The 13201-nt window shown below is 38.6% G+C and overlaps 1 protein-coding gene across 9 annotated transcripts in view; it reads right to left on the reverse strand.

Moving 5' to 3' along the window:
- The window catches only part of PCBP3 (poly(rC) binding protein 3), a 44316-nt gene extending 38074 nt beyond the window's left edge, over positions 1–6242 (reverse strand). For 2 of the 9 annotated variants that reach the window (XM_072121555.1, XM_072121554.1), the window contains exon 1: positions 3984–4423. The gene's annotated coding sequence lies outside the window, so the exon portion shown is untranslated. Of the gene's footprint in view, positions 1–3983; positions 4425–6092 lie in introns of those variants that run through there. The other 7 variants (XM_072121545.1, XR_011849433.1, XR_011849434.1 and 4 more) reach the window with 7 other exon arrangements.
- Positions 6243–13201: the final 6959 nt, after the last annotated feature.

Genomic DNA, 13201 nt, shown 5'->3' on the forward strand with positions numbered 1-13201 from the left:
TTGACTTCTGTTAAAATTAACATCAGTTAGACATAACTGCAGAAAATAGTCCATTTGAAATGGAAATTAATATATAATGCATTGTCTGTATATATGATTTCTAAAAAGAGAGTGAGAAGTGTGCTGGAATCTTACTAGTTATTATGGGTAAATACAGTCAGGGGCGGATTAAAACTGCCATGGGCCCTGGGATGTATGAATTTTATATCATGGCAGCACGGTGGCTCAGTGGTTAGCACTACAGCCCTGCAGCGCTGGGGTCCTGGGTTCAAGTCCCATCGAGGTCAACATCTGCAAAGAATTTGTATGTTCTCTCCGTGTTTGCATGGGTTTCCTCCGGTTTCCTCCCACACTCCAAAATATTCTGGTTGGTTGCTTAGATTGTGAGCCCCATTGGGCAAGGGACCCATTTGGCAAGCTCTGTGAAGCGCTGCGTAATCTGTTTGCGTTATATAAATAAAGGAATTATTATTATTACCTCTACAAGACTGGAATTCATTTCCTACATATGGAACTAGAATCAGTTTATTGGGGAATGGAGGATTCTGCTGCTTTCAATCTGTGGTTTTTAGGAACCTTTGAGGACCTTCAAAGGTCTTGAAATGGCTTTTGTGTATCTGTATTGAGAGCACCATTGGTAAAGGCCCTTCTAAGTATAAAGTATGGTGGGTGGTTTGGTTGGCCATGGTTACCCTAGAAGACTTGGGCCCTGGACCGCCGCCTATACAGGCGGTCCCCTACTTAAGAACACTTGACTTACATACGACCCATAGTTACAAACAGACCTCTGGATATTGGTAATTTATTGTACTTTAGTGCCAGGCTACAATAAACAGCTGTAACAGTTATCACAGGTGTCTGTAATGAAGCTTTAGTGTTAATATTGATTATTATGACAACCCAACATTTTTAAAATCCAATTGTCACAGAGACCAAAAAAGTTCTGGCTGGGGTTACAATGATAAAATATACAGTTCTGACTTACATACAAACTCAATTTAAGAACAAACCTACAGACCCTATCGTGTATGTAATCCGGGGACTGCCTGTAGTATAATCCACTAGTGACTACAGTACTTCACCTTTTCACATACACTAGTTTTGACAGCTGCCCCCACCATCTGCTTTGCAGATTTGCATTGTATTGTATGATTAAGAGGAGATTTTCTCTGCTTTCAAATTATCTGCTAAATCTCAGTTGCCCATAGTTTTTAATAAAATATCGGTGCCGCAAATGAAGTGATTCCATGGTAAATTATCTTACAGCTATCAGCAATATACCCAACAATATGATATATTACATAGAAATGTATAACCAATTTTCTTTTTTTTTAATTTATCAAACCCTGATAGCAAAACATATCACATCAAAAAAAGAAATCATCTGATTTTAAATAATTCAACACAAAATGGTGATTCTCTGGTGATACATTTGCTGCCAGATTGACCTTCAAAGATCTATTCTGTGGATGGGTGATAAATGTTGATCAGTGGACATCCTAATTTTTGGAAAAGGTTCTCAATATCAGATTTTGGGTGGTAATTTCTAGTACCCTAACAGGTCAGTAGTCATTTTTTGAGTTCTGATCTCAGTGTAAGGTTCTTGTTGTTGGACTCCCATCTATTTGTATTGAAAAGCTATTCTATGAATACCCACCTAGCCTGTAGATATGTTAATAATATGTGTAGCCCAGAAAATCCCTTTCTAGTTCTAGTCTATATTAGATACTGAATACATATTAAAGAAGATCTGAAGATGGCTTTAAAATTTTAGAAACCTTTAAAACTTTTCAAACTCCTATATCTTACTGTTGGAGTGTATAAGAAGCACTTCGAGGAAGAGACCCAATTGTGGGATATGTGCTGTTGGTGGAAGGTTATAGACCCATTTTAGTTTACTACATTAACACTCAAAAAAGTGGGCCCCAGACAGCTTTGAAACAGGTCATGAGTGATATGTAGGAGTCTAACATCTGGACCCCACACAATGCAGCTATTCTGGTTTCTCCTTGGGCCAAAACTGATTCATTGGACAGAACCGGAAGTAGAAGGCTCCATACTTTGTCTTGTGGCTAAGCCAGAGAACTGCAGCTCAACTCCTATGGAAGAAGCTTTATGCTTTACTATAGATTGCAGAGCAGTTCAGGTCCTGTGGATATGGCTAGGTATGCGATCTGTTGAAATCTATGAGCTATATGACCCTGTGTGACTCAGAACCAGAAATGCCTTTTTTGCTGAAGGGTACAGGATAGGCAGTCATAGGAGAAAAATGTGATCATACAAGTTAGGGATATTATCTATCATCTTTATTTGAATAAACTTTTGTATGGATAGAAACTACATGTTAAATGTAGATTTATACTTTGGCAGAAGATGTTACTATTACTTTTAAAGGTATTTGACCTTAAAAGAGAGGGTTATTACTGTGCCAAAACATAATAGAGACACTCTGTAAGAAGGATTCCCACCCTGGAAGAATGTTCTTGAAGCAAATGTACTAATGATTGATTTCTCCCCATCGTTGAAGATGTGTGGCTAGCTTCCCATGGTAAGGACAGCTCATACTAGCCTAAAACCATGGAGCTCAGTTGAATACTGCATCGGCTTCTCTGTAGAATGGAGATGTCTTTGTCTGACTTTCCCTTTAAAATGAAGTCTAAAATGTAAATACATTCAGCTCAATATAATTCAAGACATATCCCACTCTTCAGATCTGTCAGGAGTTGACCATCCACAGTAGCTGCTGTAAATTTTCTATAAAATCTACTCAGTTATTGTTACACAATTAGCCACATTCATAGTCCCATTGTATTTAGTCCCATTGTATTGGACAATGGGAAACTATATGTGAATATATGGCCATAAAACACCACCCCAAGCCTAAATCCATGTATAATATTTGTTATTCTCATTTTTTATAGTATCTTTATAAATATTTGCTGATATGCATGGGGTTCAATTAAATAATTTCATATTAAGAGGAGCCCATCCTTTGATGGATTTGGAGGGACCAAGAGCCCACAACACTATGGACCTGGTACATGATGCAGTCCTTTGTACCTACAATTGCCCATAGACTTCAATATAATTGTCTTTATTTTGAAGCCAAATCTTAATAGCAAATAGTCAGCCTTTTTAGGGAAATGTTTCATTAATGGATCGTGTATAGAAGCTTATTAAACAAATTAATGATAGAAAATATTTAATAAGAATTACCCTACAAAATGACATTCTTCACTAACATATACTGTAATTACATATAATGTAAATCAAATCTAGAAAATGGGTACTATGAAACTTATAGACAAAATATATGGAGCCATTCACCATATAGTCAAGTGCAAGCGAGTACATTGTTCTAAATATATCATGGCTGAACCCAACAGCAGAGGGAAGGGATACAACATAGCGCGTATTACTAATTGCTATACATCCAGATATACGTAGAATGATGTAGCCTCCATTTTAACAGCACTAGGGCTTCCCTGACCTGTAGTGATACTACAATCCTCTCACAATGATCTCGCTTGTGAGATGGAGGAAACGCTAAAAAAATGCGCGCAGGATTCGTCTCAAAATGGATGCCCAGGGGCTGAGGAACATGATATTATTGGGTTTTCCAGGCAGATTTGAACTAAACTGAAGAATTTTACTACAGATCGGTATTGAATCATGAGACTTTTTCCACTAAAATTCTAATCTAGGTCATGCATCTTAATGATCATAAATATTTCCGAACTGTAAAATCAAATAAATGTAATTTTAGGAAATAGAGAACCGGACATGGAGTCCTAAATATAAATATATGTAGAGAAATAATAGATTAAATCTCAGCAGCATACCAATCAGCAATAAACCAGGCAGATTACATTTCAACAATCTACTGAGGTTCACATCTGCCAAATAACAAAGTCAATTATATTTCGACCATATTTTCATCGATGATTATGACCATGATGAAGAATTACCCTTAATCCACCTACCGTACTAGATAAACGTCAATGGATCTTGGTCGGTGGTAATTTTTCAAGGATCCCTTCAGTAAGTTTAGTTGAAGGGGATGTAGTCCTTTCGGGGCTTGGAGACAATCAGAAATGCCAATGGAAAAAAATAAGTAAATTCCGATAGAGGTTTTTTGTTCGGAGCTGTTAACATGAAAACACCTTATTGGTCCAACGAGGAAGCCACATGACCGTCAGCCTTGCGCATGTGACCTAATTTCTTTTCCCAAAACCCTTATTTTCAGTAAATGGGATTCACCGCTTTAGGTGCTCACACAATATTTCCTACGACTGCCTGTGATTGCTGTGACTGGACTCCATTCAGGCATATATGGGGCAAATGCCACAGGCAGTAGTGGCCATGAAAAGGGTCTTTGGCATTCGTGGAGCGTAATTATATAAGACAAATGGTCTCGTCCAAGACTACGACCAGCAAAGAAGAAAGGTAGCGGTCAATACCCGTTTCACGTTTCGGTTTTATGTGTGTAGAAGACCGGCACATAATATTTTTTTTATTTTTTGACAGAGTGGACTGAAAAATCTCTGGCTGGCACTGAGGGTGATGTGATGCACATAAATGCTGCTGGCACATCCTCATGGTACTAAAGAGAAAGGAGGGGTCTAATACCCTTTAATCTTCTGATTCACATCTATGGTGATGGAAAGTCTGCATACCCTAAATATGAATAAACATCTAAACATATGTGATATGAACTACTGAACAAATATAATATCTACTATTAAGAAATATTCACTTTGAAAAAGCTAATTAAAAAAATAACATAGATCTGCATGAAGGTCAGGTTATGGCACAGCAAATAAGAGGCAAACATAGGACCATGGGAAGCAAAGAGTTAAGTGTCAGCCTGGCTTTCATATCAAATGTGTTCAGTTTTAGCGATGGATAGAAATGAGGATTAAAACCTCCAGATTAAACCCCCTCTGCTACACCCCCACCCCACCACAGCATCTTCTGTCACCAAATGCTCCTGCACTACAGTAATGCACATTTAATACATAGACGTCGTTAATCTACACACAAAGGACAGGCATTTGTCTCTTTAGTATTCCTCGTAACAAGAAAGTATCGTTAGATTTTATTTTCCTCTAATGACATACTGAAGAATTCACCAAAATCCAAATTGTAGTAAAAAGTGGGTCAACTGTTTAAGTCCTTACGTATATTCTCCACTACCCTTTTATTATTATAATATTGATACAAAAAGTTATGAGTATAAAAAGAGTGGGTCAACAAAAATGTTAGGGTCAAAGCCATACAAAACGCTGACCTTTTGAACATCTAACATTTTAAGTCTCAGTATTTTAAAACCTGTTGCAGCACCGTACAAAACCAAAAACTGGGGTCGTTTTTATTGAAATCTTAAAATTTGTTATATTTTATGAGTGACTGCACCGTAGGCCAATTAGAAAATAGACTTATTCCATTGTTATGACAGTTTAGTCGCTTACATTGTTATGTTCCACCATCAGGTGTATTTCATTAGTCACTTACTGTTTTTGAGGTGATTTGAAGTTTGAATTTGTTTGAATTGGATCTAAAACTAATTCTGAATAATAAATAATGATTATAAATAAAAATACAATAGATGCATATGATTTTGTATAAAATGAAGTGACCGCAAAACTTTGAGAAAATTTTCAAAAATATTAATAAACTTACGATATATATATATATATATATATATATATATATATATATATATATAGGAAATCCCCTACTTAAGAACCCCCGACTTACAGACGACCCCTACTTACAGACGGACTCTGGATTTTGTTCATTTACTGTACTTTAGTCCCAGGCTAAAATAAACAGCTATAACCGGTATCAAAGGTGTTTGTAATTAAGATTTATTGTTAATCCTGATTCTTATGACAACCCAACATTCTTAAAACCCAATAGTCAGAGACCAAAAAAAAATTTGCCTGGGGTTATAAGTATAAAGTATACAGTTCCGAATTACATACAAATTCAACTTAAGAACAAACCTGCAGAACTTATCCTGTATGCAACCCTGGGATTGCCTGTATTTATATATATAAATATATAAGTGAACCAGCTAAAACACTTACCAAGTTCTGCTGGCTGTGATCAGGGTGGGTGACATCCAAGGCTGAAGACCCAGCTTATTGTCATCCTATAAGTAACCTCTGCCATGTCCCTCAGCAAGGTCGGGTCTATAAGAGGGAGGTGACCCTGATGTTGTTGCATTAATCCCTTCAGAAGGGCGTGAAGGGGAGCGAGAAGAGGAGACTGGGAATCCAAGCACATGGCACAGGATGCACAACCTCGGGGCAGGAAACAATGCTGTCTCCATCCCAAATCAATGTTGCACCATCTAGTTAACCTTCAGCTGCTAATGTAGCAGAGCCAATAGTTGCTAATGACATAACAATGTACCCAATTATTAAGTTTGCATTATGTATTTCTACAAATGCCCTACAATAAGAGTCCATCAATTAATGCACCAAACTAAGAGCCGAGAAATGTGAACATGGTCATAGTACCCAGACTTTTATATGTCTTATCAATTCAACATATTCTGTTGCCTGGTATTATGTAACAATAAAGTTGCAAAAAAATTGGACAATGTTTGGAAATATGCCCCAGATTTCAATAAGAAAATGTGTGTCTTTAGCTACGCAATAAAAAGATTGTAAGCTCTTTGACATTCTCAATGAATGTATATTACTGGTCTCCTGAAACTTAGCATTAGTTCCTGATATGGTGGTTACCTGTTCTGTTCTTTATTTCTAGTTTTTGAACAATGCAAATTGTACATTATTCCCTTTTGTCTATACCAACATGATTTGTGTTTAGACGTGTTAAAAGAAAAGTGTAAAAGAGAATGGAGTCTATGTGAAATATTGTAATATATTTGTGATGCTTATTATTTAACTCAATAAAAAGAATTGGAAAAAAAAACGATTGTAAGCTCTTTGTACTAGAAACAAAATGGACAAAAGAAACAAAAAAAAACTCTTGTGATGGTTTTCAAATTCTAGTTTACTTTGTGAAAAATCTGCATTTTTGGTGCAATATCTCATTCTAAAAGAATAATTAGATGTTTTGAACACTAGCTTTATATATAAAAAGGGTTTAGAGCAGTGATGGCGAACTTTTTAGAGACTGAGTGCCCAAACGACAAGGAGAACCCACTTATTTATTGCAAAGTGCCAACATGGCAATTTCAGCAGTAACTTATAGCTCCCTGCTGTGTCAGAGCTTTCAATCGTATTAGTGTCCTGATGACACCGATACAGTAGAGAGAAATTGAAGAAATTCTGTGTATCATTGTAGCTTTTGTCCAGGGTCCCCTTAACAATATGAGACATGGCCTGGATCTGTAGCTCTAATGGTTACCCATCTGTGTCCACACCTTCTCTCTCCTATAGTAGTCTCAGGCAGTCCAGGATGTGTGTTTGAAAATAGAACGGAGCACGAGATGTCTTGGGTTTCTTTGGACTGCAGGATTCCTGTCTAGCAAACTCTGGGCTAGGGTGACAGCCTGGGTGCCGACAGAGATTGTTTTCAGGGCCACCTTTGGCACAAGTGCAATAGGTTCGCCACCACTGATTTAGACCATAACAGTGTGCATTGCAATTCACTAAAATGATTGACACCATAATAAGCCTGATGCTTTTTTTTGTATTCTAAGTTCACTTTGTCCAAAATTTGGAAATTAGTAAATATACTTCAATGTATCCCATGGGTATATATTCTTCTTTGCAGTGGATTGATTTTTAGTTACTGTATATACTGATAAATAGCAATGAAAACCTCTAAATTGTATATCTGCCTTTAAGTTTTTAAATAACATCTACCACCAGGATGAAGGAATGTAAACCAAGCACACTGACACACTGGTGTGTGTTCGCTCTGGCAGGATCCGCTCATCTTTTAGCTTCATAGAACCTTGTTTTTAATAAATAAAGGTATTAAAAATGATGCTAATGAACCTGAGGGGTTCTTAAAAACAAGGGCATAAGAAGCTACAAGACTGTATCAAGCTACAAGAAGAGGGGATCCTACCAGAGTGGACACACACCAGTATGTCTGTGTGCTAGGTTTACAATCCTTCATCCTGGTGGTAGATGTCCTTTAAAATGTAGAAAACATGGGTGACATTTAACAGGGCTTCTACATCATACAACGCCTGCAAATGTTAGTGACCCCCCCAGTAATTGTGATTATTTCCCCCTTTTCACCACCCCACCCCCAATGGGGGAAGAAGCAAGCATGGCCAGCATCAGAGTGGCCATCATTGGATGTTCCTCCCCGCGAATGCGCACTCGCTACAACTATTGACCTTTCAAACAATTCTATGCTGGCAAATTATACAGTGCATAGCCTGGCCGCCCAATACATCAGGAGGCTGGCGCCGGAGAGGCAGGAACTGTGTTATACAACGACGGATCATAACATGTCGCTATATGTCCCTATAGCAGAATATAGAAATAATTGTAGCCAATATATATTGTTGTTCTATGCTTGGTTAAAATTTATACCACAACAGGCATTATAATAAAAATCATAATCATTTCTATGATCTATGACCTAAATATGTATCCAAAAATGATGCAGCACTGAAACTTGTAGCAAAGGATATAAAAATCAGTATGGATAAAAATTGGTCATGTGCCTCATCCCTACGTGATAGAACATGTAGGAGTTAAAAAAGATATGACAGTAGGGAGACAGATGGGAAGGAGGGGGCGGCGGGGGGAGAGGAAGCTTACATGGGGGTAGATGATGTCTGGCTCTGTGGATTGTTACCCATTCACTAGCTGACCTGCTTATGTCTTATCTGCGGGAATTGCAGGACATTAAGTGATGGCTAGTGCTGGGGATTCACATCAGATTTAAAAATGGATATGATGAGCCGTCATACAAATGGTATTTCATTTCATACATGTGTGTGCACTATAGCATCTATAAAGAGGTGGATTGTGGGGGAAATATCTACATTTTATCCATATGCAACCAAAAGGTGGTGTATAGCACAGGGACATTAGTTGGTTTTGTACCTTCCCCTTTGGGTTTGCTTGAGGTATAATTCAGTCTATCACTTTTACTTTCTTTTATATATTACATATTTATATACTTCGACAGGTCTAATGTTCTGTCTACAGTGCAACCAAAAAAAAAAGTGGTAAAAAAAACAATAATATTCTCTCTACTTCTGCCAACAAAATATCTAATAATGTACATACAGGCGGTCCCCTACTTAAGGACACCCGACTTACAGACAACCCATAGTTACAGACAATAGTTACAGACAGACCCCTTTGACCTCTGGTGACCTCTCTGGATGTTACTATAGTCCCAGACTGCAATGATCAGCTGTAAGGTGTCTGTAATGAAGCTTTATTGATAATCCTTGGTCCCATTACAGCAAAAAATTTGTCACTGGTGCCAAAAATTTTTTTTGTCTTGAGCTACAATTATAAAATATACAGTTTCGACTTACATACAAATTCAACTTAAGAACAAACCTCCGGACCCTATCTTGTACGTAACCCGGGGACTGCCTGTATTTATCATTGTCTTTTTTGTCTATGTTTGTCGTTGTTTTGGCACGGTTGTGGTACAAATGCTGTTTTGTGACTTATCATTGCATCAATTGTACATAGGACAGTGCAAAGTGACTCTAAAATGTGCCAAATTCATTATTTACATAGAATGGTTTTCACAAAACTGAACTGAATTCATGATTTTCGATTTGGCACAAATTTTTGTTTAGGTGGGAGTTTTGGCTTAGAAATAAGGAAAAAAAACACTTTGAATGTATCAAGATATCAAGGGAGACAAACCAAAAAATAACCCCAAATACAACAACGTACATAGGGAGTCATTTATCTTATTTCCCCCTTCTCTGCGCTCTTTTTGTGCCTTTGGTGAGTCTATTTTTTGCACCTCATTTGTCTTTGTTGTTTTGTTGTCTTTGTCAAATGCAGGTATTTTTGAGCCTCATTAGGCGCAAATTTTAAAAAGGTGCAATTTTTTGTGAAAATCATACATACCATTGCCTTTCCTAAGCATGGTCAGGACTGGCGTGTTTTCGCCAATATAGGCACAATAAATAAGGCGCAAAGATCTGTAAAGAGGCGCAATGTAATGACAAATAGGCTGCAACATCACATTGAGGCGTAACATTCCAAAAAAACGCAAAATAGGCGCAAAGCAGCCATTACGCATCAAAAAGGCACGGAAACAGCAAAGGAAGGAACAGATAAATGACCCCCATAGACTCACTTGATGAATTCAGATAAAACAAAAATGGAATTGAACAAAGACAACCAAGTCAGAGACAAATTGTAGTGATGAATTGCTGTGTATGTAATGACCCAGGTCATGTTATTTATTTTAGGTATTGGATAATATTGGGCAACGGAAAAATAACTACAAAAAGTGAATCAAAAAGAACTATGTTCCCCAATGTGTCACTAATAAAAATACAAGGTTATGCCACAAAGAAAAACAAACTCGCTCCATTCCAAGAGGTTTTATTGTGCAATAGTAGTAAAACTAATACAAATATATAAAAACATACTATTGCTGTATCTATATTGAGTATAAATCAATAAATGAGGAAATCGGTGCAGTTGCTGCTTTTTTTTATATATATTATCCAGAGTCAGTGTAAATTTGTTGTGCTCTTAACATAACTCCGCAGAACCCCTTTCATTTGTGTGTTTCTTATTCCACTCCTTCGGAAAGCCATAACTCTTCTGGTTACAGAGCTGCCTAAGCTTGTATTGCTTGTTATCTGCGGGACAAATTGTACTTTTTAGTAATATTCCATGTTTTGGACAAAATAACAAATGAGGTAAAATTGACAAATGAGGTAGCATTTTCCTGGGACTCTGTTTTTGCAGATTTCACTGTACAGTCCAAATGACACCTCCCCTTTATTCTTTGGGTTGGTACAATCACTAAGTTACCAAATGGATAAGTTACCAAATTTAAAAATGAAATCTTTTGTACAAAAAAGCTTTGCAGTTTAGCAACTTTCTGACACCCATACCTTATTCATATTGTTGGTGCCCGCAGTTGTGTAAGATGTCATTGCTAGCAGTTTTATCTTTAGATAACTTTTTATAAAAATTTTATGTGTTGCGAAATGGACCTGTATGTTATTTGTATGTGATGCAAAGACTCCCATCCTGTGCAATGTGTGCAGTCTGTGGGATCAGCTCACATGCGGGTTACGCCTCCACAGGCTCTTCATGTTACACATGTGTGAAGGCCTCATAATGAAAACTAAGACACACCAGGTAGCCATAGGACGTCATTACATGGCACCGGCCACTACTGCACATTGCAGCGACAGAGGAACAGTTATGATGCAGGGAGCCTTTTTGTATGGGTTTGAAAAGAGGTCTGTGTTTGAATAAAGCTATAAATCTAAGCTACTCTGACATTTTACTGTGATTGCTCTCAAGCTCGTCTTCAACTGAATTTGGCCCCTCTCCAATATACTGACCCTTCCCCTTGAAGCTAGACCTTTTATTCATTCAACTCTATCTGCATCTGGAAAAAAGCACGTAGAGTTGATGTTCTGGGACAAACCTCCCATCATCTAGGACTGCAGGACAGAGCCCTAAGTGAGGAGACAGGGGAGCCAAAATATGTGAGAGGACAGAGGAGCGACAATATGTAAGAGGTCAAGGGAACCACAATATGTGAAGGGACAGTGGAGCCACAATATGTGAGAAGACGAGGGAACCACAATATGTGAAGGGACAGGGGAGCCACAATTTGTAAGAGGACAGAGGAGCCACAATATGTGAGAGGACAAGGGAGCCACAATTTGTAAGAGGACAGAGGAGCCACAATATGTGAGAGAACAAGGGTGCCACCATATATGAGGAAAAGAAGAGCCACAATATGTCAGAGAACAGGGGGGCCAAAATATGTGAGAGACAAGGGAGTCACAATATGTGAGGGGACAGGGGGCCACAATATGTGAGGGGACAGGGGAGCCACAATTTGTAAGAGGACAGAGGAGCCACAATATGTGAGAGAACAAGGGAGCCACCATATATGAGGAAAAGAAGAGCCACAATATGAACAGACAATATGAACAGAACAAGGGGGCCAAAATATGTGACAGACAAGGGAGTCACAATATGTGAGGGGACAGGGAAGCCCCAATATGTGAGAAGACAAGGAAACCACCATATGTGGGAGGACTGTGGAGCCACAATATGTAAGAGGTCAAGGGGGAGGACAGAGGAGCAACTATATTGTGGTCAAGGGAACCACAATATGTGAAGGGACAGGGGAGCAACAATTTGTAAGAGGACAGAGGAGCCACAATATGTGAAAGGACAGAGGAGCAACACTATGTGAGGGGACAGGAGCCACAATATGTTAGAATACAGTGGAACCACAATATGAGAGAGGACAGGGGAGCCACAATATATGAGGAAATGAAGAGCCACAATATGTCAGAGAACAAGGGGGCCAAAATATGTGAGAGGAGAGGAACCACAATATGTGAGAGTACAGAGGAGCCACAATATGTGAGAGGAGAGTGGAGCCACAATATGAGAGAGGACAAGGGAGCCACAATACATGAGGAAATGAAGAGCCACAATATGTCAGAGAACAAGGGGGCCAAATATGTGAGAGACAAGGGAGTCACAATATGTGAGAGAACAGTGGAACCACAATACCTGATGGGACAGGGGAACCCCAATATGTGAGAAAACAGCAGAGCCACAATATATGAGGAACAGAAGAGCCACAATATGTCAGAGAACAGGGGAGCCAAAATATGTGAGAGGACAGAGGAACCACAATATGTGAGAGGGCAGGGAACAACAATATGTGAGGGGACAGAGAAGCCAAAATATGTGAGATGACAGGGAAGCCACAATATGTGAGAGGGCAGGGAACAACAATATGTGAGGGGACAGGGAGTCACAATATGTGAGAGACAAGTGCAACACCCCTGCCAATGTGCAGGCAGAGGAGTGTTGCAAATTAGCCCTCAGTCTGTGTCTCTCCCAGCAGGTGAGCCTGCACAACTCACCTCAGGGATTATGCAGTCGTATAGAGGTAATAAGCAGTGGTAGACCCTGCCTGTACAGCAAGGGTTAAGATATGTATTGATTGTTATTATATTCTTCCAAGTGAACTGGAGTGTAATTGGAGAGTGAGCCACCCCCTGACC

This window comes from Engystomops pustulosus, chromosome 8, assembly GCF_040894005.1.
Source record: "Engystomops pustulosus chromosome 8, aEngPut4.maternal, whole genome shotgun sequence".
In the NCBI taxonomy this organism is placed as follows: Eukaryota; Metazoa; Chordata; class Amphibia; order Anura; family Leptodactylidae; genus Engystomops; species Engystomops pustulosus.